The sequence below is a fragment of the Eurosta solidaginis genome, chromosome X (genome assembly GCF_040869045.1).
Source record: "Eurosta solidaginis isolate ZX-2024a chromosome X, ASM4086904v1, whole genome shotgun sequence".
NCBI lineage: Eukaryota > Metazoa > Arthropoda > Insecta > Diptera > Tephritidae > Eurosta > Eurosta solidaginis.
The window spans coordinates 75253486-75278760 of NC_090324.1; the positions used below are offsets into that span (position 1 = coordinate 75253486).

Consider the following 25275-nt stretch of genomic DNA (forward strand, 5'->3'; position numbering starts at 1 on the left):
GTTAGAGTGTAAGCAGTCTCTGGAGAGAATCGGGACAGGGAGAGGCATACATCTATATTGGGTCCCAGGGCATATGGGAATAGATGGGAATGAAAAAGCGGACGAATTAGCTAAAAAGGGCGCATCCCTTGAAGCTTGCTCCGTAGACGTCCCAATTAGATTGGGCGAGATTAAGCGAAGGCGAGAGGTGCACATGATCGACCAAGCAGAAAAGGCGTGGGTTCAAGCGCGGGGCTGTAAAGTGTCGAAGATTATGTGTAGGTCTTACAACCTTAGACTAAAACAGTTGCTTCTATCATTAAAAAGAGAGGACTGTAGACTCATGACGGGTATTCTGACTGGACACTGCCTTCTGGCGTCACATGCCTTTAAATTAGGCTTGGTCAGTGATAGCAGGTGTAGGAAGTGCGGGTTGGAGGAGGAAACGAACGAGCACGTTCTGTGCTCGTGCCCTGCACTTGCCAGGCTAAGACTCCAGCTATTAGGAGTGATACAGCTGTCAGATCTAGAAGCAGCAAGTGGCTTAAGTCCTAGGAAGCTTCTAGTATTTGCCAAGAGGACGGAGTTATTTTATAACATAGGTCCTGGTTTTTGATAGGGTTTTTCAGTTTGGTCGTTAAAACAAACTTCTGGTAACACTACGGACTCAATCAGTCTATGTGGGGTCCTCATGGACCGGCCAGTTCAACCTACCTACCTACCTCCCGAAATAGTCCCGAAATTACCCCGACGGGATCCCGAAAGCTATGCAGAAATGATGCCGGAAAGGTCTCCAAATGATCCTGTATTAGATGAGAAAAAGTCCCGAAATGACCCCGACGGGATCTCGGACGGATCCCGAAAACCATCTAGAAATGATCCCGAAATAACACCGACGGGATCCCGGACAGATCCCGAAAACCATCTAGAAATGATCCCGAAATGACCCCGACGGGATCCCGAAAACTATACAGAAATGATGCCGGAAAGATCCCCAAATGATCCCCTAATAGCTCCGAAAGGCCCTGATAGGATCCCGGACGGATCCCGAAAACCATCCAGAAATGATGCCGAAAGGGTCCCAAATGATCCCGTATTAGTCGAGAAAAAGTCCCGAAATGACCTAGACGGAATCCCGGACGGATCCTGAAAACCATCTAGATATGATACCGAAAAATACCCAAATGATCCCGAAATAGTCCCGAAACGACCCCGTCGGGATTGCGGACGGATCCCGAAAACTATCCAGAAATGATGCCGGAAAAGTCCCCAAATGATCCCCTAATTGGTCCGAAATGACCCTGATAGGATCCCGGACGGATCCCGAGAACCATTCAGAAATGGTGCCGGAAGGTACCCCAAATGATCCCGAAAAAGTCCTGAAATGACCCCGATGGGATCCCGGACGAATCCCGAAAACCATCCAGAAATGATTCCGCAGGGGACCCCAAATGATCCCGAAAAAGTCCCGAAATGATCCCGGACGGATACCGAAAACCATCCAGATATGATGCCGGAAAGGTCCTCAAATGATCTCCTAATAGTCCCGAAATGACGCTGACGGCATCCCGGACGGATCCCGAAAACCACCCAGAAATGATGCCGAAAGGGTCCCCAAATGATCCCGTATTAGTTGAGAAAAGGTCCCCAAATGAACTCGACGGGATACCGGAGGAATCCCGAAAACCATCCAGAAATGATTCCGCAGGGGACCCCAAATGATCCCGAAAAAGTCCCGAAATGATCCCGGACGGATACCGAAAACCATCCAGATATGATGCCGGAAAGGTCCTCAAATGATCTCCTAATAGTCCCGAAATGACCCTGACGGGATCCCGGACGGATCCCGAAAACTATCCAGCAATGATGCCAGAAAGGTCCTCAAATGATCCCCCAATAGTCCCAAAATGACTCTGACGGATACCGAATAACATCCGGAAATGATACCGAAAGGGCCCCAAAATGATCCCGTATTAGTCGAGACAAAGTCCCCAAATGAACTCGACGGGATACCGGAGGAATCCCGAAAACCATCCAGAAATGATGCCGGTAGGTACCCCAAATGATCCCGAAATAGTCCCGAAATTACCCCGTCCGGATCCCGAAAACTATCCAGAAATGATGCCGGAAAGGTCCTCAAATGATCCCGTATTAGATAAGAAAAAGTCCCGAAATGACCCCGACGGGATCTCGGACGGATCCCGAAAACCATCTAGAAATGATACCGAAATAGTCCCGAAATGACCCCGACGGGATCCCGAAAACTATGCAGAAATGATGCCGGAAAGGTCTCCAAATGATCCCGCATTAGATGAGAAAAAGTCCCGAAATGACGCCGACGGGATCTCGGACGGATCCCGAAAACCATCTAGAAATGATCCCGAAATAACACCGACGGGATCCCGAAAACTATACAGAAATGATGCCGGAAAGATCCCCAAATGATCCCCTAGAAGTTCCGAAATGATCCTGATAGGATCCCGGACGGATCCCGAAAACCATCCAGAAATGATGGCGAAAGGGTCCCCAAATGATCCCGTGTTAGTCGCGAAAAAGTCCCGAAATGACCCCGACGGAATCCCCGACGGATCCCGAAAAGCATCTAGAAATGATGCCGGTAGGTACCCCAAATGATCCCGAAATAGTCCCGAAATGACCCCGTCCTGATCCCGAAAACTATCCAGAAATGATGGCCGAAAGGTCCTCAAATGATCCCCTAATAGTCCTGAAATGACCCTGACGGGACCCCGGACGGATCCCGAAAACCATCCACAAATGATGCTGTAAGGGACCCCAAAAGATCCCGCATTAGTCGAGAAAAAGTTCCGAAATTACCCCGACGGGATCCCGGACGGATCTCGAAAACCATCCAGAAATGATGCCGGAAGATACCCCAAATGATCTCAAAATAACCCGGAAATGGCCCCGACGGGATCCCGGACAGATCCCGAAAACCATCCAGAAATGATGCCGGAAGGGACCCAAAATAACCCCGAAAAAGTCCCGAAATGACCCCGGAAGGGTCTCGATATGACCCTAACGAGATTACAAATAAGGTGAAGCTAATTATAAAACCATGTTAATAAGGCAGCAGGCGCGTTGGAGCGAATGAAGAGTTACATAGAAACATACAGGTAAAGCTAATAAAAGCGTGCTAATAAAAACAATTGAGGGAGGGTGGATGGCGGGAGGAGAAGGAGAGGACCACTGATCGTTTCTCCAAAATTGTTTAGATCTCGGTCTGTATGTGCCAGATACCAAAAACTATTGATTTTGGAGAAAATTGTGCAGAGATGCATGAGTATCCAAAAAGATTATGCAAATTCTTGGTTTGCTATTGAACTTAGGCAGCGCTGATAAAGCTGTCCCAAGAAAATTTATTGTTAATTGAGGCATTTTGAAGGTTATTGCTTGGAAATGGAGTTTAAATAATAAGGTTTTAAAGTTGATGTTTACATTTTGTTCAAATGTAGTTGGCGTTGTAGTAAAAATGAGGTTTTAAATACGCTCTTGAATGCCTTTTAGCTGTCTAAATTTATTTTGTATATAATTTTTGAGAATCATAGCTGTTGCGATGATCAATAGTATGAATACGCAAGATAAAACAACTAGCCAAACATCTGGAATATTTTTAATGTTGTTGGTACTATGAATTCTATATCATATCTTGCCAGCGAGGACACCAATTTGTCTTTTAACGCTTGCAAAAATTTGATATGCATGTGTTTTGCGACTGCTATTTAGTAGACCATTTAATGTTTGTATCGTTTTTCCTATCTTATTTAATGCTTCAACTGTTATTGTGAGATGTTTTACTACCGTTTCTGCCTTTATTTTTGTATTTTTATTAATACACTTGTAGGGTTTTTCTCCTATCGTTTTTTCTTCTATGAGTAGTGTTTAAGCCGCCTTCATCACCATAAGACGGCGGCAGTTCCTATGCGCAGACGTGGGCGGCGATTGGAAAGGCGCCAACGAACACTGAACTGCCATCGTCGCCGACAAGAGCGCATTTAAGCAGTCAAGTACTAATAGCCGGCAATCGCGGGCGCCCCCTGTTGCAACGTGCCATAAGCATATATTATATACATATATAGTATATATTTTGTATAGCGTATAAAAAGTGTTAAAGTGCTAAAGTTTTAACAACATTAAAAATACATGTCTGGAATTGATTTCTATTTTTGAAAGTTAAACGATTAAAGGTGAAACATTATAACGTTTTAAGAGAAAACAAAAAACATCTTTTTCTTTGTGCAGAAGTGAAGAGTGTAACCAAGAAAGAGCAAGTCTGTTCAAGTAGTTTAACGATATTTTCCCATTTGCCCATTGGGGATAGTAGATAAGGAAAATGTGTTAAACCTTATCTAAACCGTCGGCGCGACTTGCATATCGCTTTTTCAGGAATTTTTTATGGGTTGAATAAAGCTTCAGAAACAAATTTATGCAACTAACTATACTGATGATTAGAAGCATGACTTTAATGGTATGGTCTACTACTTGGACTGAGTTTACGGCAAACGTTGATTTTTCTATTTTGGATTCCTGTCCACCCATTATGGCAAAAAAAAACCTATTTATGTTAATCGTTTTAAAATAAACAATTTTTCAATTATATAATTTATTTTATTTATTAATGTCTTTTTGGGAAGACTCTTTCCAACATTAGATTGGTTTCTATTTCTAAGGTAGTTGGGTTTAATGGTTGGGATTCTATCCATTCCTAAAATTATCCAACATTTTCTTAGGAATTCTAATTCTTGTTCTACATTTCTAGATTCTATTTCTAGGGGCTTATCATCCCAGACAATGGGGTTTTTATGAGGCATACTTATTAAGATTTTCTGACTATTTTAATTTTTTGTTTTATTTTCTTTTTTCTTCCTGGCTTGTGGCCAAATTAAATTCTAGGTAAAGCTTAGCAATTTCCCTTTTTTTTGTATTTTGCTCCACCCCTTTCCTTTTATTTTTGTATTTTTGCCCTGTCGGCGTCTATACTCTTCTAGTGTGATTGGGGTGGGGCCTTTGTTTCTGTTGCCGGTGTTTTCTGGCTATTTTCCAAAAAAAAATTGTTTGCCATTTAGAAAAAATGGCATCAAACTCTTCTTATGTGACTTCTCGCATCACAAGAGAAGGGAAATGGGCAAACTTTTTAGATAAGTGTTAAAACTAATTATTTATTATTTAAAAAGACATAAAAAAAATATTCGCAAAAATTGAAAGAAGTTCAATTATTTGCCAATGAGGGTATCAGCAGCTGTTAGGTTGCCTTATTTTCTATTTCTTGATTGTTGTCTATTGTTGGGCCATATTGATTGTTATTGTTGCTCAAGTTGTTTAAAAGTACGATGTTGGTGCTGCTGATGTAATTGATGCTGTTGCTATTTTCTGTCTGTTATATTATACGTTAATGGATGCTCAATAAGAAACCTTGCAATCTGTCCATTCAATGCGAGTAAATGTGTTGTGTACTGTGGACGCTGTTGCTGTTCAATATGTAAGCTCTATTTTTATCCCATTGGGTTTTTATTCCGTCACTCTCAGGAACTGGGAACGTCTATATAAACTAACACCTTACTTTTCGAAACCGTCACTCTCAGGAAGTGCGAATGTTGATGTCCTTTATTGGCGACTGTCAAGTGGCTGGATCGCTTCTCAGGAACTTGGAACGTCTATATAAATGACCACCTTATTTTCCATATTTATTTGTCTCTTTTTTTCACACTGATGTCCTTTATTGGCGGCGATTTTCAAGTGGCAGGATCGCCATATGCTGTGGCCAAATTAGCCAAATAAAAAGAACGATGAGTTGATTAATTAATAGCTAACGGTCAGTGCTGGGTGAGCACAGGTATCAGCAATTCTGACTTTATTTGGATTTTTGTTGATCTTACATACTAATTTAATCTAAACATATTCCTACTTACATATCTACTTAAATTTTACATACCTACATATCTACGTACAAATCGACACAAATATGCACCTTCATATTTGTGTTGATTTGTGAAGTTCGTGGGAAATGCAATATCATCAAATTTGCCGAAATAAGGTGAAGCGCAAATTTGGATTTGTCACACGGTAATACACACGTACATACATAGTATGTATTAAGTCGTTGGGAATTGCACTATCTGCGATTGAGTTAAGACGCATTCTTTAATTTGTCACACGGTAGTACATATATACACAATTATGTATTAAGTGGCTTACACGTTTTGATTGGAATTTTTGGCTTATGCCTTGTTTATACTAAAATACGATTGCAATTTATTTTGTTGTTCTAATACAAGGTGCACTTGTTTTCAACTGCACATATTGTTGTTTTTATTTGGGTGGCCAATAGGCTATTTCTTGTCCAATTTTTAAAATTGAAATTTTTTTATTGTCACTTGCGGCATTACACATATCACTTTGACTGATCTATTCTTTGGTGATATATAAAAGACCACTAAGCACTATAAAGTCTGAATACAGTCAACAACGAATGTTTCTTATTTTACACTAGCATCACTTTCACTAGCCATTACTTATTGGCTTACACAATCTGCATTAGCAGATTTTTTTTATCACTACTAGCTTTCTTGCAAGCTTCGAGGACACTTCCACGAGGAATCTCTATCGAACACAGTCCTTCATTTCAGTACATTTACACTTAATACTCTCTGCAAAGACAATTAATTAATATTTCAATAAATTTTCTGATATAATAGATACCTATATACGCCAAGCAGATGCAGTGACAGAGTTTTAAAATGGCTTATAATGATATGTTCCCTTCAGCCCATACAATACACACCCTTTTATTCCAAAAGGATGAGTTGAAATCGCTATGGGAAAAGACGAAGCGGACATATGAAGAACTCCTGAGCTCAGAACTCGAATCAAATGATCTGTCGGCCATTAAAAAGAAGCACAAAATTACATACTTCAGCTTTCTTAGGTGCTACGCAGCAAGGGCTGAACTTTCGGAAAAACTTGAGAAAGCTGAAAGGAAAGAAGGAAGCTCAGGGGATAGGGAATATCGGGTGCGCCTACCAGCATGTGATACGGACGTTTTCAAAGGGGATTACCTTCCTTGGTCGTCATTTAGAGATATGTTCACTGCTATATATATACGTAACAAAAACCTCGAAGCAGTAGAAAAATTATATTATTTAAATCAAAAGACTCAAGGTGTGGCCAAAGAAATAGTTGGACGATGCCCTTTAACGAAAGACGGTTTCGAAACAGCATGGAAAATCTATGCGACCGATACAAAAATAAACGTATCTTAGTAAATGCCAAATTAAAAATTATTTTTAGTTTGAAAGCAGTTGAGAGTGAATGCGGTAGCTCCATAAAGAAACTGCAGCGTGAAATAAATAATTGCATCTCGGCGCTCCAGTGTCATCGTATCGACATATCAAACTGGGATGCAATTATTACGTATCTATGCTCCACAAAACTACCGGAAGCCACACTGGTACTCTGGGAACAAACCATTGAAAACAAAACTGAAATTTCAAAATGGGCTAATATGGATAAATTCTTATCCAATCGTTTCCAAACCCTAGAAACCGTGAGTGATGTGAGAGGGGATACAGTTTCCAAACCCTCTAAGCCACAAGTATCTCGTTCGACAACAGATACATCTGCTAAAAGATTGGGGTCCTATAAGGCAAGTGTAGCCAAACCTGCATGTTAGATGTGCAAAAGTCCTGCACATCGAATTTCAAAGTGTGAAAAGTTTTTACGTTTAACACCTACTAAAGGGTTTGAACAAATTAAGAGCAGCCGGGGGTGTATAAATTGCCTTTCTGCTGGGCATTCGGTATCACAGTGCACCAGTCAAATGAACTGTGCCACATGTCATTTAAGACATCATACGCTGCTTCATATTTCGAATCAGCCAAAACCCACAAATACTTCAGATACTATCGGAGCATCTGCGTCACGAGAAGCTCAATTACGAGGCAATGCTGAAAGAGAAAATGCTCCGATTAATAATGGGAACTCATGTTTCGCAAATACAAGTAAAGGGGTATTACTAGGGACAGCTCTGGTTAATATTAATTTTAATGGTGTTGACTATTCGGCGAGAGCCCTAATAGACTCGGGACCTGAATGCTCATTCATTACCGAGAAACTCAAGCGCAGAATTAATCAGCCAACCAAACACCTGCATGCCCAAGTCTCGGGCATCAATAATACAATGTCTGTACAAGTAAAAGAAGCGTGCAACATACAACTGACCCATTAATCGAGATCAATACGATCATGCTGGTTTTACCACAACAATAACAGGGAATCTTCCAACTGGCCACATAAACGCAATGACTAGGCAAGCATTCCCTGACTTAGTACTGGCTGACAAAAGATTTTTTGTCAATGAGCCAGTCGATCTAATTCTGGGCGGAAACATATTCCCCTAAATTATGTTAGGCGGCATTAGGAAATATGTGCTAAACACATTCGCCGTCTTTCAGTGAGTTTTACAGCTCCGGCTCACGCTCAATTCTCACGGGAATGGTCTGGATCATTGAGAGACTTGAGAAGCAGATGTCGTGAAATTTTCGCACACGTGAAATGTGATAGGCAGATGTCGCCGCTGTTTTTCATTTAACTCATACGGCGAAGGGCTAATCAGCGGCATCTATTTTTGAAAAAGTAGGTCTATTAAAGGCCGCTTTGCCAACCTAAAAAGAAGTAATTAACAAATTATCTGACTCACAAATTGAACCAGACTTCTATCTGGATTTATCTGGCTCAAATCGTTGTTGTTGCATTTACATGCAAAATTATTTATCTGGCTCAGGATTTTGCCACCGGAGGATAGCTATTAATAGCAGAGGAAACGGTGTTTGGCTGGATTCTAACAGGGTGGACAGATGCGGTTGATACAAATAAAACCTTAGTAATACGTGGTTTCCCTACCCTTTAGGAAAGAATTTAGCTTATGGTTTTTGTAATTGATATTAGAGAAAAAATGTAAGTTTACAAACGGCGATGGTTACTAGGACATGTTTCTGAATTTCACTTCTTCATCAGCTAGCTTTTCGGGAGCTGAGCGTTGAACTCGAATCTCCAACATTCATATCAGTGCAAGCCTTTTAGCTGCTAAGCCATATGAATGTCCCGTTGTTCGTTGTACAATTGGTCTCCAAGAATTTAGCTTAGGTTCTTCTCTGAAAAGTGTGTGTTCTCAATTTTATTGTAATGAGACACGACTAGCTAGAAATCCCGATCTGCAAACAGAATACAATAGAGTTTTATGTGAATACGAAACCCTGTGGCATATGAAACAAGTCAGTAATATCCCGCCAGACTCAACCGACTGTTACTTCCTACCTCACCATGCTGTTATAAAGAAGGGAAGTATCACAACAAAAGTCAGAGTGGTATTTAAGGCATCATGTCCTACCACGAATGGCAAAAGTCTACATGATGCCCCATATCCAGGTCCGATTCTTCAATCCGACCTAACCATCCTAATACTTCGTTGGAGGCTGTTCAAATACGTCTTCAACAGCGACGTAGAGAAAATGTATCGACAAATATGGGTTAATGAAGGCCGAAGAAAATACCAGCGAATCATATTTCGCAAATGCCCCAAGAACCAAATTAACTTGTACGAATTAAAAACGGTAACCTTTGTGGTCAATTGTGCTCCATACCTTGCGATTCGGACGCTGCACCAACTCGCTGAGGACGTGGAGACCACGCATCCAATGGCAGCAGATATCCTGCGAAATTATATATACGTTGATGGCGTACTCGCCGGTGGGCACAGCATCGAAACTGCGATAAGGGCAAAGGATGAAATATCATCAGCATTACAATCGGCCGGTTTTCTATTGCGAGAATGGACGTCCAACTGCAAGAAAACTCTACAGGGCATACCGAAGCAACATTTATTAAACGAGGATTTTCTTGAGTTTGAAGACACCAGCACGGTAAAGGCACTCGGGATCAGGTGGAACGCCCATTTCGACTTATTCTACTTTACAGCGAAACCCTTTGACAATAACTATGCTGTAACAAAAAGGTCAATACTTTCTGCGATTGCAAAACTTTTCGACCCTCTTGGCTGACTGGCACCGGTCATAATTGTAGCCAAGATGATAATAAATTACTTGACGTGTTTTTCATAATCCGCGTTAATCGGCAAGTATAAGGATATTTTCAACCCCCAACTACTATCCATCGCTCACAAACTGGTCCTTCGTTCCGGATACCGCGTTATTTTCAACAAATAACAAATGACCCGCTATATTTCGCGAATTAATTAAATCAATTTAACAACTATACAACATGCCTACACTTAAAGTACGAGATTCCGCGTTAAATGCTATTAAGCGACATTTAAAAATAAGCAAAACCGAATAGATAGTGAAATGGTGGTGACATATTTAGAAATGATCGAAGAGCAATGGTCACGCTTTTGCATAGCGCAACAAGAAATAGAGCTACAGTGTTGTGACGAAAACGTTGCAGTGGAAGAGCAATCGAGTATTCAAGGCGAAGAGTGGTACGCCACCGCTAAGGCCAATTCCAAACGCTTCATTGCTGCTGCAAAGCAAACGCCCTTACAAAATACCGTAAAACCAGGATGTGCTATGATACATTCTTCCGTACCACTACCAAAACTGCAATTGCCTTCGTTCAACGGCGACCCTACCGAATGGGTACCATTCCACGACGCGTTTTGCTCACTCGTGAACGCAAATGCTAGCTTATCTAATGGGCAGAAACTACACTATCTTAGAAATTGTTTAAAGGGTGAAGCATTAGATTTGGTCACCAGTTTAGCGGTAAGTGACAGCAACTACGCCGAGGCATGCTGATTGCTAGATACAAAGTGATCAGAGTTATTGTGGATAGCCACATCAAGGCCTTATCAGCGATCGAAAAGGCATCGAAAGATTCCGCAAAATTCATTAAAAACGTTTTGAAACTCACGCTACAACACGTTGGCGAGCTACGCGCACTCAAGCGGCCAGTCGAATTTTGGGATTGGCTCGTTCATTTAACTGTTTCAAAACTAGCATACGAAACACACAAGCAATGGGAGTTATCTCTAGTCGTCGACGAGCTTGCATCGTTTAATGCACTTAGAGATTTCTTTTAAACTCGCGCTCGATCTCTAGAAATGTTGCCTATTGCCACCACCGCTACAAAATCTACAGCAAAGAATGTTCTTCACACTACTTGCAAGCAATTGAAAACGCAAAATAATGTGCCGCAAAATACTATACAAAATTTCGCTTGCGCATATTGCAACGCTAATCACAAAATTTACAACTGTGTCAAGTTTAGTCAACTACAGTCGAAAGCCAAGTTAACCGCCATAAAACAACAAGGCTCGTGCCTGAATTTTCTCAGCAAAGGACACATGCTCGACAAATGGCGCAGCATATCATCGTGTCGCGTATGCCAGCGACGCCATCACACACTACTACACGCTAGCTTCAACAGCAACCAATCCGCCGCACACGCTCCAACACCTACTGATAAAAACATAAAAGTTTCTTCGCATTTTGCTGATGCCGATCGCATCACATTGCTAGCAACAGCTCGTGCACTATTAGACAACGGATCTCAAGCGTCATTCATCACAGAGGCTTGCGTCCAGTGCTTACGACTCCCTACATCTTCGTCAATAACTAGCGTCACAGGTATTGGCTCACTGCAAGGAGGTCGTACTAAAGTTGAAGTCCAAGTCTGCATATCTCCACGCTCATTAGAAAGGAAGTTTGAAAAGAGTACTTTAATTTTGTCAAAAATTGCGAAGTACCTATACCATTTTGACGCACATACATGGCATTCAATTAGCCGATCCTAATTTCCCAAAACCATGTTCGGTTGACATGCTCATTGGCATGGATGAGATGGAAAAAGTTCTTTTAAATGGTCTTAGAAAGGGCGCATTTGGTACACCTATGGCTCAAAACACTGCGTTTGGTTGGGTATTATTCGGCAACGCTTCTGTTGGATCTTAAAGTTGTCTTAATAATCTTCGTAATGTTAATGGGGTAACTATGTAGGTGTCGATATGGTAGTATATCATATACGTCGATAAGGTGTGTCATTTCTCGCTACTTTGCATTTCGACGTTTTGCTTTGTTTACATTGACTTTTTTTATACTTCTTGCTACTGACACGACCGCCCGCGTTATTTTATTTGCCGAAGTATTTAATATTATAATTCGAATTAAAAGTTGTATTTATGTACAAATAACTAAAGTTTAATTTAATTAAATGAAAGTGAACTAAAATTGTATTGAGTTTCCTTTGGCTACCTTCAAATGTAGAAGATAAACCACCGCATAAAGTCCACTCCCGCTAAACCAGAGAAGACCACCCGCACCGCACAAGCGAAGTAATCCGCCACATCATTTTCTGATCCTTCGCGCCGGATTGTCCACCACGAAAAGCATTTCACCGTATAACTTAAAAAACCGCAAGTAGTTTGCAAATACTATATACATATATACAAAACTTATATATTTAATAATCTTGGCGCAACTCTACAATTGCAAGTACCAATCGACTTTCATTTGCCCTCTACACACATACAAATTTACATATTAACAAGGATTAACAATTTTTGTTGTTATATCGGCCTACTGATTTGTAAGATCGCGAGTTTGAATCGAGCTCAAGGCCTAACAATAATTATTTTATCATTATTATTGTTATAATATATTTTTTCTTAATTGAAAAAATTTTTAAATTAGAATAGAAGAAAGAAAAAATTTAGACAACTGCCAAAGCTTGTTGTATAGATCCATTCCGGGAACTGCTAAATTCCTTCATCGGCAACGTTTAGGCGCCGCTGCTATAACCATTCAGCCACCACGGCGGTTTTTTGTTTGTCTTCATTATTCCTACTTCAATTCTGGTTCTTGCCAATTGATATTCACAGCACTGCGACATCTGTTACAGAATAGTTGTGAAAACTGGACTTTGTTTATGGCGATGATGCCATAGTATCATATTTTATTGACACTTTTTCCCGTGCTCTGGGATGTAACAACAAAAATTGTTAAAAGGGTTATTGCATATGTATTAAGGTTCAGTCACAATACTCGCGCTAGTAAGAACCGCACGCCAAAAATCAAAGATGGTACTCCTAATTGTCAAGAGTTAGCTGCAGCCGAACTACGTTTAATTAAATATACCCAAAGTATGTATTTTACTAATGAAATTGTTCATGCTTCACGCGCACAGCTTTAGATTTCGCTGGTCCGTATACTTATAAATTTGCACATAGAAGAGGGTCAAAGTCAACAAAGGGCTACATTTCGTCGTTCATATGCATGTGTACTGGTGCCATGCATTTGGAATTTGTAGGAGATTTGTCCTCAAGTGCCTTTCTCAACGCATTCAAATGCTTTATCAACCGTCGAGGTTATTGCAAAGCTATGTACTCTGATAACGGTACGAACTTCGTTGGCGCTGACAGAGAATTGCGCGAGAGATATGAGAAGTGTATGGCGAGTAGTTGCGATCGTTTTTCGCTGACTTCAACATAGAGTGGCACTTTAACGCGCCAATTGCGCCTCATATGGGCGGATATTAGGAAGTCGGTATCAAGCGCATAAAATGCCATATCAAACGCGTTCTAGAAGGGAACTTATTGTCTTTCGAAGAATTCAGCACTCTGCTGCACTGAAGTCGATCCCAGAACCTGAGGGTCAAGGGTTCTGTGGAAATCTACTTAAGCGATGGCATTTAATCTCTTCTATGCGACAACATTTTTGGCGCCGATGGCGTGATGAATACTTGCTAAATTTATAACGTCGAACTAAAGGGTTTAGATCCGCACGCAACTACGAAGAAGATGTCGTAGCTTTGTTTGATGAACGAACTCCACCTACGAAGTGGACACTTGCGAGGGTAATTCGTTCTCACCCTGGTACCGATGGAAACGTGCGCGTCGTAACCGTAAAGACAAGCAATGGAGGGTCGTTCGACCCGTAACCAGACTGTGCTTTTTACCTACAAAAGGGGATTTGTTTTGCGAATCATCATCAGAAAATCCGTAATAATTATAAGGTTTTCGTATTTTTTCCATATTTATCTCGATTTTCTAATTTTTCGAGATAGATTTTCAATATTAAATTTTAAAGTTAATATTTTTGATAATTAAAAATTTTAAGTAAATTTTTGTCGACAATTGAAGTTTAAAGTAAACTTTTGCGAAGTTAAAAATTTAAAGTAAATTTTTGACGATTGAAATTTAAAGTAAACTTTTTCGATTATTAAAATTTAAAAATGTTTGAGAGTTAAATAAAATTGAATTTTTGTAAAGGTGAATATCTTTTCTAATAGTTATCTTAATAAATGAAGACTGAATTTGTAAACATATGATACTCAAAATACATAGTTTGTAATTTCGTGATATTTAAATATTTGTTGTCAAATACCTTGATATTTATCATAAGATTAAGTTGAACATATCATATGTACATATATAGTTCAAGGGCGGCGGTATGTTGTCTTAATAATCTTCGTAATGTTAATGGGGTAACTATGTAGGTGTCGATATGGTAGTACATCATATACGTCGATAAGGTGGTGTCATTTCGAAGTTTTGCTTACTTACGACTTATTATATGCCCCACAATGCAGTCGTAAAGGATACGAGTCCTACAACCAAACTAAGGGTGGTGTTCAACGCTTCGATGAAAACATCATCCGGAAAATTGTTAAACGACGCTTTAATGGTAGGTCCACAACTGCAACAAGACTTGTTTTCGATCTTAGTGCGTTTCCGAACGCATCGCTACGGTATCATCGCTGACATCGAAAAGATGTATAGGCAAGTCTACGTCGCACCACAGGACGCAGACTACCATAGTGTGGCGCGAACATTCAACATCGCCAATATTAGATTATCGCCTTCTCCGAGTTACTTCCGGAGTAGCTTCCGCATCTCATCTTGCTGTAAAGTCGCTACACCAAGCAGCACTTGATGCCGGCGACACTCACAAAGTCGCGGCTAAGGCAATCATGGCATATTTCTACATGGACGATTTGCTGAGTGGAGCGGACACCTTTCAAACCTCTCCACTCTGCAAAGGGACGTCTCCTGCCTTCTCAAAGCGGCTTCCAACTTCTCAAGTGGGCAATAAACAGTCAGCAGTTAGAAGAGCGAATACCATATATATCTAAACAAGTGTCCCATCTGTTAGCTGAGGGTAACGAAGTTCGCACTCTGGGGTGCATCTGGCATACAAACAACGACATGCTGTCTATAGCTGTCAATCTAAACGAGTTGCCTCAGAAACTTACAAAACGCGCTTTTCTGTCTGACACTAGCAAAATATTCGACCAGTTTGGATTAGTCGCTCCGTGTACGATACGACCTAAAATTTGGCTTCAATCAATTTGGCGTCTGAATGTTGACTGGGATGAGTTTGTACCTAACTAAATCGCCGACAATTGGGTTAAACATCGCCTTGAGCTGACGAAGCTCTCATCGCTTAGCTTAGATCGTTGGTTGGACACCAGTCCCACTTCAGCTAACGAGTTCCATGTATTCACTGATGCCTCAGAGGCCGCGTACGCAGCGGCTCTTTACTGTCGGGCTAAGGATCCAGATGGGCAGGCAAAGGTTTTACTAGTCGCAGCAAAAACCCGAGTAGCACCACTCAAAACTACGTCGTTGCCGAGGTTAGAGTTATGTGCAGCTCATCTTGGAGCAAAGTTAGTTTGCCAAGTCCAATCAAGTATCGATTGCGGAATAGAAAGGTTGTTTGCATGAACGGATTCTATGGTTCCATTGGCTTGGCTGCAAGGAACTCCCAATCGCTGGTCTACATTCGTAGCAAATCGTGTAGCCGACATACAAGAGGTATTAGCGCCAACTAATTGGAGGCACGTATCATCAGACAGAAATCCTGCTAATTGCGCTTCAAGAGGCCGCTCTGCCTCACAACATTTTTCACATTCGCTTTGGTGGCACGGGCCCATCTGGCTTTCAGAACGCGACGGTGACTGGGTGCACCAATCCTCCCTACATGCTACTGAGTTGGAGTTAAAATCAACCAAAAAAATCACTAATCTGACACAAACCGCTGAGGAATGGGATTTACTGACACGTTACCACTCATACAATAAGCTAAAGCGGGTAACTGCATATTTAATCCGCTTTGCGAACAATTCACGTATCATCACTTCTCGCTCCGGCCTCGAAATCTGACTTGCGCCGAACTTCGCACAGCCGAATTAGCTTTGGTAAGATACTCTCAATCTAATGCGTTCGAACAAGAATAATGTAATTGCAGATTAAATAAGCCAGTACCGGTGCGGAGTAGCCTCGTCAGCGCCTCAGTAGCCTCCATCCATGCATAGATCACGCAGGTATTTTACGCGCGGGGGCCGCATTAAACACTCAAATTGCGCACATAATGTAAAATACCCTATAATACTACCAAGAAATTCACCACTTGCTAAGGTCATCGCTGCTGAGATACACATAATGACAATGCATTCAGGACCGCAAGCTATGCAAGCCGCTTTACAACGCCGATCTTGGATACCAGGTATTCGAAATCTCGTAAGATACATATATCGTCATTGCGTCCGGTGTAAACCACTTAACCGCAAACCGCTCCGGCAGCTTATGCCAGATCTTCCGCCTAGTCCTGTAACATGCGCACGCAGCTTTTTACATAGCGCCGTCGACTTCGCAGGTCCATACAATGTCAAGTTCTCGCAAGGCAGAGGCGCCAAGTCCATAAAAGCGTACATTTGCTCATTTATTTGTATGAGTACGGGTGCAATGCAATTGGAATTAGCAGGCGATCTCTCATCCATCAGTTTTATCGCGGCTTTCAAACGATGTACCAACCGTCGAGGGTACTGCCAACATATGTACTCTGATAACGGCACGAATCTTGTGGGTGCCGAAAGGGAACTGCGCGCAGCCTACGAACGATGCATCCGAGATGAAAAACTTACTTCGTACTTCACTGGCACGCAGACGACCTGGCACTTCAATCCGCCAAGTTCTCCTCACATGGGTGGATTTTGGGAACCTGGCATTAAACGAATCAAATGCCACCTTAAACGAGCGTTAGACACAGCTCACCTAACGTACTCACCGAAGTCGAAGCCTGCGTAAACTCTCGCACTATATGCTCAATACCTAGCGACGTTGACGACTTCGAAGTCCTTACGCCAGGACATTTCATCATTGGCGAACCACTAAGAGGGTTACCTGACCCTGACACAGAAGTATGTAAGGGAACACTTTTCCAACGGTGGCAAATAATCACATCTATCCGACAACATTTTTGGAAACGTTGGCGTGATGAGTATCTTGTCAATCTGCAGCAACGAACTAAATGGTTTCGACCAACATAAAACTTACGAAGAAACGACATCGTAGTCGTCCACGATGATGACACTCCCCCAACTAAGTGGAAACTGGGGCGTGTACTACCCTGGGACGATCATGTTCGTGTGATTAATTTGAGAACATCAGAAGATTTCCTACGACCCATCGCTAAGCTGTCGCTGTTGCCTACAAATTCTGATGTATTTTCAAATTAATTGACATTGTAATTTTATTTAATTCTGTATTGTAATTTTAAACAGTTGTTCAAGGCGACCGGCATGTTCGAGCCTATTTGACAACTTTGTACACACCTACTTTCCTCTAATGTCATCAGCCAGCTTTGGCTGCACTGTGCTGTCAGCTGTCACACATTGTTTACTTCCGCTTTATTAAATCTATTCAATACTTATAAATTACTTGATGTGTTTTTCATAATCCGCATTAATCGGCAAGTATAAGGATATTTTCAACCCGCAACTACTATCCATCGCTCACAATGTGATCGATACATGTATGAGAGTCTCTGTGTAAATCAACTGTTGTTGTTGTTGTTGTTGTAGCGATAAGGTTGCTCCCCGAAGGCTTTGGGGAGTGTCATCGATGTGATGGTCCTTTGCCGGATACAAATCCGGTACGCTCCGGTACCATAGCACAATTAAGGTGCTAGCCCGACCATCTCGGGAACGATTTATGTAGCCACATTAAACCTTCATGCCATTCCCTCCCTCCCTACCCCCAATTCCATGAGGAGCTTGGGGTCGCCAGAGCCTCGTCTGTTAGGGAAACAGGATTCGCCGCATATAGGTGAGGTTGACAATTGGGTTTGGAGAAGCTATATATAGCGCTGGCAACCTGAAGGGTTGCGCTACACAGCCCCTTGAATCTGGTATTTTAGTCGCCTCTTACGACAGGCATACCTACCGCGGTTATATTCTGATCCCCTAACCCGCTGGGAACTCGCGTGCATTTATTTATCACCTTTTGCATACCACATGATGAGAGCATTTCAAGGTAGACGTTTGTATTGTTGTTGTCGGCATCTAATATATTTAGATTTATGTCACCAACTACTATTTTACAATCTTCTTTGTGCCCTTTCTTCAAAATATCATCAAGCTCATCAACAAACATACGTATTGTGTTTTTTGAGGGCCTATATATAGCATGCAGTGTGTATCTAGTGGAGTTGTTATTGGAAATTTTGATTTCTATAGACTCGAAAGAGTGTGTTTCGTATAAAATTCGTTGATAACACAAGTTTTCTGTCACATATACCACTATTCCTCCCCCACATCTCTGGTTTCTGTTCAAAAACTCAGCATTGAACCCATATATTTGAAAAAGACTTTGCTCATCATCATTTATGTTTGTTTCAACTAGTACCAATATGTCTATGCTGTTAATAAGCTTGTCGATTTCTATTCTAAACGCGTTGAAGTTCTTTCTCATAGAGCGTATGTTTAGTCAACGCATTTACATTCATATTTGTTAAAGGTCATTGTCTCAATTTCTTCAAATGAATAAAATATGTTTGTTGTAATTTCGTTCATTGCAAGATAAAAAAAATAAAATATTAAAAATATTTTGATAAAAAGTTAATAAAGTGAAAAAGTGAACAATGTATTAATTGTGTAATATCACCAAAAAAAAAAAATAATAAACAACTGCAACCAGGCTCGGTGCCTCGGGGCAGCTTGAGCGCCGACCATATGGCCATAGTAGTATAGCGTCATCAATCACAAGACGAACAGACTACCTGATTCCCTATCTGCACTTCGAGGGCGATCTTAAGGCCACAATAGAGGTGGACGGTTGGCGCAAGTGTGCTCAAATGGTTGACGGGGCGATACATGTGTACACAGATGGTTCCAAAGTAGTGGAAGGAGTAGGATCTGCGGTATACTGTGCTGATCCGGAAATAAACAGATCCTACAGGCTGCCGGATTACTGTAGCGTTTTCCAAGCGGAAATAGTAGCCGTAACCAAAACAGTAGAAACCCTGGAAGAAAATATCCCCAGCTGCAATCGTGTTAACTTTTATATTGACAGTCAAGCAGCAATTAAGGCAATAATCTCGCATAGCACAGCATCTAAATGCGTGTTAGAGTATAAGCAGTCCCTGGAGAGAATCGGGACAGGGAGAAGGATACATCTATATTGGGTCGCAGGGCATATGGGAATAGATGGGAATGCAAAAGCGGATGAACTAGCTAAAAGAGGCGCATCCCTTGAAGCTTGCTCTGCAGACGTCCCAATTAGACTGGGCGAAATTAAGCGAAGGCGAGATGTGCACATGATCGAACAAGCAGGAAAGGCGTGGGTTCAAGCAGGGGGCTGTAAAGTGTCGAAGATTATGTGCAGGTCTTACAACCTTAGACTAACAAAGTTGCTTCTATCATTAAAAAGAGAGGACTGTAGACTCATGACGGCTATTCTGACTGGACACTGCCTTCTGGCGTCACATGCCTTTAAATTAGGCTTGGTCAGTGATAGCAGATCTAGGAAGTGCGGGCTAGAGGAGGAACCGATTGAGCACGTTCTGTGCTCTTGCCCTGCCCTTGCCAGGCTAAGACTCCAGCTATTAGGAGTGATACAGCTGTCAGATCTAGAAGCAGCAAGTGGCTTAAGTCCTAGGAAGCTTCTAGTATTTGCCAAGAGACGGAGTTATTTTATAACATAGGTCCTGGTTTTTGATAGGGTTTTTCAGTTTGGTCGTTAAAACAAACATATATACAAAATAATATACAAAATTTCATTATTCTCATCTTTTTTGGCTAAGATATGACCCCCTTTTAACCACACAAATTTCCAGCTCGACGCCTTTGCTTTATTTCTAGCGGCCCATAATAGACGGCGATTTGATTTTGTTAAATCATCATTGATGAAGACCCTCTTGTCAATGCCTACGCCTTTATTGTGTTCAACATCGTCAAATTTGCTAGCAAAGATTTTCACACCTCGCAAATTTTTTTGCATCTCCTTCTTTTTGCGGACAGAGAACTTTACGACAATGTTTTCACGATTTCTCTTCACAAAATACACGTCATCTACATCATTCTGACTCAAACCAACAACAGCAAAAATTGAAATGCCATCCACAATTGATCGAATGTTCTCATTTTCTTTTCTTTTGGTGTTCCTCAAAACGACGTTTTTCTCCAGCATTTGTTGCTCCGTTTCATTTAGCTTACGTTCTAATGCTAATATACGAATATCTTACTCGTTACACTTTTCACTTTGTCTCGCCAAATCGGACATTTTTGCTTCAAACGTGGTGGTCGAATTTTTCAGCTAATCTCGCAATTGTGAAAAGTTTGCGGCCATATCTTCAATCAGACGCTTTATCTCAGAAATATCTGATTGATTGCTGCTGAAATTGAAGCCTTCATTGCCATCCGCTTTGCGTTTTTTGCTCGTTCCCACTGAAGCTTGTTCGGCTGTCGAATTTGATGACGATTTAGGCCTGGCAGCTATTGGTTTAGATATATCTTCAGCCTGTTGGGTTGATGCTGATTTTGCCCTTTGCCTACATTTATGGCATCTCCGAATCCTTCGCCGTTCCGCATTCATGTTAATAAAGGTTGTATCGGATATTGTAGTGCACGTCGAGAAATGGTAAACGTTCTTGCATTGCGCACAAGTGGCGTACTCGCCGTTGGCTGGTATTGGATTTTCACATTCATCGCATGTTATTATTGTTGCATTCATGTTGCTGTCTGACATTTCTACTTTCTGCTGCAATCTCTCGAAAAAATGCGCGAAACAGATTCAAATGTAGCAAAATCAATTTAGAAAATTATACTTTTTATTATTAAAATGAATTTAACAATATATTTCCACACTTTTTTTGAAAAAGAATCAAAAAATTTAAGAGCACAACACAAACACGTCTTACTCGTGTGCCTTACTTTCGCGATTAGTTGATGTTCCATTGGATCTTTAACGTCGTCCTTCATTGTCGCGTCGGCAGCAGGTGGACATGGATACATGCGAAAATGTAAAACGACTTGAATACTTCCAAGTCACCGCATTTCATCTTAAACATAGCTTCATGATAGTTTTTCTCACGTCAGATCTGTTTTAATTGGCAAATTGCTAACAAATGATACATTTGTTAGGCTTGCTTATTAATTTGATCATTGTGACAGGAACGCGTGCTATACAATTTTTTAGTACATTGAATGTACAACAAAATTTCAGAGCAAGTGCGTATAGCATCAGCATAACGACGCAACATCATGTAGGCGAAGCCAATGTAATATGAAGTTGATGTTCGGCCGGCAGGTATATGAGAATACTGTGCCCTTTATGTATTTCAATTGGTTCCAACACTTTGATGGCTTGATAGTATCAAGTTGATAGTACTCTTCTAACAGAGAATGTACGCGTAATAATCCCACTCGAGAGAAATAGCCCAACATATGTAAAATGCCAACTCTCCAAATTCTCCAACAACAGCGTGAGGAGCATTGCCGTGTGAAATCGCTTCCAATTGCTTTTTAATGTTCGAAATATCCACGAGCGAGTGAAGTCGGCGGCCACCGTGTTGTGATGCTAGCGTGCTCCGCCTACCACACCGAATGCCCTGGGTTCACACCCCGGGCAAAGCAACATCAAAAATTTAGAAATAAGGTTTTTCAATTAGAATAAAATTTTTCTAAGCGGGGTCGCCCCTCGACAGTGTTTGGCAAGCACTCCGGGTGTATTTCTGCCATTACAACCTCTCAGTGAAAAGTCATCTGCCTTGCAGATGCCGTTCGGAGTCGGCATAAAACAAGTATGTCCCGTCGCGCCAATTTTTAGGAAAAATTAAAAAGGAGCACGACGCAAATTGGAAGATAAGCTCGGCCTAAAATCTCTTCGGAGGTTATCGCGCCTTATATTTATTTTATTTATTGACTGAAATACATTTAAAATGCAAAGTATACCCATACATTGCCATGACTCACGCAAAGTTGTTGAATCTCTTCCTGGGTTTCATCAGCGAAAGGTATTCATTACGTCCAATACCCAATACACGCAGACAATCAGCGGCTGTGAAATTTGGTAGCATATCATACGATTTATCATAGCGCAATAAATCGAGATAATGATTTGAGGGCCAAGCCTTTCGTTATTATATCAGCCAATTGATAAGGAAATAATAGCAAACCATTGATGCTCTTCTGCACTAGTAATTCATAGTAACGTTGCTCATGACGGAATATCTTGGACGCCAGATTGCCGCATAATCGTAATCGATTCTTGAGACTGTAATTGAAAACATAAAAAGCGAAGTCAAAACGCATGTAACGCGTGCACCATTGTTTCAGTCTGCCAGCTATTTTGCCAGCTTTGGGTTCTATGCCAGATGGAATGCATGCTATCTGCATCTTGCTACATCCACGGAGAGAGGATATTTCACATTCTTCGTTTAGGTGTGGTTTATAGCCATATATTTCGACTTTAAAGGTTAAAAGTGTCATATTAACATGGATTGGGTATGTTTGTAACTGTATACCTGAAAAAGAAAACACAAATTAATTAATAAAAAATATCAGCAAGTCTACGAGTATACTTACCACCGCGTTCTTTAAATGAATGACTTTTTGCCATTCAGGAAATGAAAAACCGTAGCAAATGTCAAATTTCTACACTTCATTTCTGACTTTGAATGCATGGCAATACCGACATTAGGCCTCGTGCGCTGCTACACGCACTACATGTCGCGCATTACATATCTCCATCAATCATTCATTTGGTCGCCCATCATGCGGCCTTTCGTGCCCATTGCGTCGACGGGCATCGTACGCATCGAATCGCGCGGGCACTTACACTCGGTTCGTGACATTATCGATCCCTGCGCTACCAGCACAATCGTCGATGTAGATCTGGTACGCGATTTACAATTGGAGCGCCAAGGACCAGGGCAGTGCACACTCATTCTGCGCGGCAAGTTCGGGTCATCGACGCATGTCACCACTCAACCCACAGTTGTCAAAGGCCACAATCGCTTGAGTCCGCCGTCTAATGTGGACCCGAAGATTGCCGCGCCCTTTCAATTTATGCGGCTAGCGGATCCGCATTTCCACCGCTCATCACCAATTCAGCTGACACTCGGCGCTGACATATACGCCGAAATGATGGTGAGCGGCACACCGGCAGCTACAGTTGGCGATCTCCTGACGTGGTAAAAATCCAGAGTTTTATAAATGGCACGTGGGACGTTGAAACAAAGCGAGCTATATACGCAACCCCAAAGCCAACATTCGCAGAAACGGTGTCACAAGCTCTGATTCAGGAAACAGCATCGCTTCTGTGTAAGCCAGTTTTCAAAGCACGCCGTGTGGAAGTAGAAAGGCCAGAGTGGGTAGACGCAATATTGGAGGCGCTGAAAGGATCGCAAAAGCGGAGTGAAATAGTTATCAAATGCTTCAAATGCGGGAAGCCCGGTCACATTGCACGTCATTGCGATCTTGGTCCAGATGGAAAGAACGAAAACTTGCCCCAGCTATTGAATGTCCTGTGATATCTGTGTCGCAAATTGGAAGAAAATCGAGCAGTCTTGCCGTCAAAGGAAAGCTGGATGGCAAGGAGCGTGTACTGACTGTAGATATGGGCGCATCTCATTCCTTAATCCGATCTGACTTGATCAACAACCGTTACCCGGAGCAAGGTTGCGTACGGTCACTGGCGAGTATAACCAAGTCCAGGGAGAAGTGATCTGTGAAGTCTTAATTGGGAAGGTCATGTTTCTACACAAATTCATTGTGGCGGAGATCGTTGAAGAAGTCATATTGGGAGTGGACTTCTTGGTTGACCATGACATCAAGATCGATATGCAGAGAAGGGTGATGCGTTATGAGAACCAGGATATACCACTTAACTTCAGTTTGGAGAAAGGGTTCAGTAGTAATCGAGTAATGGTGGAGAAGACTCGACAAAGACCACGAAAGTCAAAAGAAAAGGTTGATGGATCGAATGGGCCAAATAAAGCGAAATTAAAAGTACCTGCGAGAAAAAGACCGGCATTGACAAACCCCAATGGACGCACTATAACCACTGAAAGAATTTTTCAGAAAGAATTCAAGGGTGATTTCAAGCCAGGGCGCACCACTGTTGGGAAACGTTGGGACGATACCTGAGTATGTGAAGCCAATCCGTCAAGAGCAAGCTCTTCAAAGTAGTTCATTGGCCAAACAACAGAGTGCGAGGGAACGATCAAGGATAATCAGTAGTAAGATGAAACCCAGGTACGATGAGAACAATAATTCGGAAGGTCTCTTGGAGGGAGATTTGGTACTGCTATACAACCCTTACCGGCGGAAAGGTGTTCCATCCAAGATTCGGTGCAGTTGGGAAAGCCCGTACAAAGTTGTGAAGAAGATCAATGATACCATCTACCGCATACAAACCACTGGGAAACCACGGAGTAGAAGAGTGGTACATTTGGAGATGCTAGCGGCGCACAGTGGGGTAATCGAGCCTGAAAATGGAGATCAATTCATACGAGCATTTAATTCAAAATATTTTGATGTAATTATATGCTTAGTACCGAATGAAGTAAAAAAAAGAAAAATCCGCAAATAGTTTAGTGAAATTTTTTTTTTTTATCGAGTTTTTAATATCATTAGTCCAGATCGAAAAAAGTAAAACTTTAGTCGTTCCTCTTAAAAATAATTTATATGTTAACTAATAATTTGTTAAAGTTCTGATCATCATAACTTACAAATTAAACATAATTTGTATTATTATCTTAATAATCTTTATATTTTTTGACAATACTTCCTTCTTCATCATCATCTTCCGGAAGAGAACATAGGAAATTACTTTACTCAGTTGTAATGTTTCGACATTGTATATATTTTTTTCCTTAAAATATATAAGTTATTGTTAAGTCTAGAGAGTAATATATAATAAATACTAATTATCTTAATTTTTAATAAAGATCGTCATCATCTTCGTCTGAGTCACTTTCGGAACTATTG

The 25275-nt window shown here is 41.3% G+C and overlaps 1 protein-coding gene and 1 pseudogene across 1 annotated transcript in view; both read right to left on the bottom strand.

The window, feature by feature from the left end:
• The window catches only part of LOC137234275 (plexin-B-like), an 890794-nt gene that overhangs the window by 759227 nt on the left and 106292 nt on the right, over positions 1-25275 (bottom strand). The window lies entirely within an intron of this gene.
• On the bottom strand, positions 21120-21729 carry LOC137235013 (eukaryotic translation initiation factor 3 subunit L-like; annotated as a pseudogene).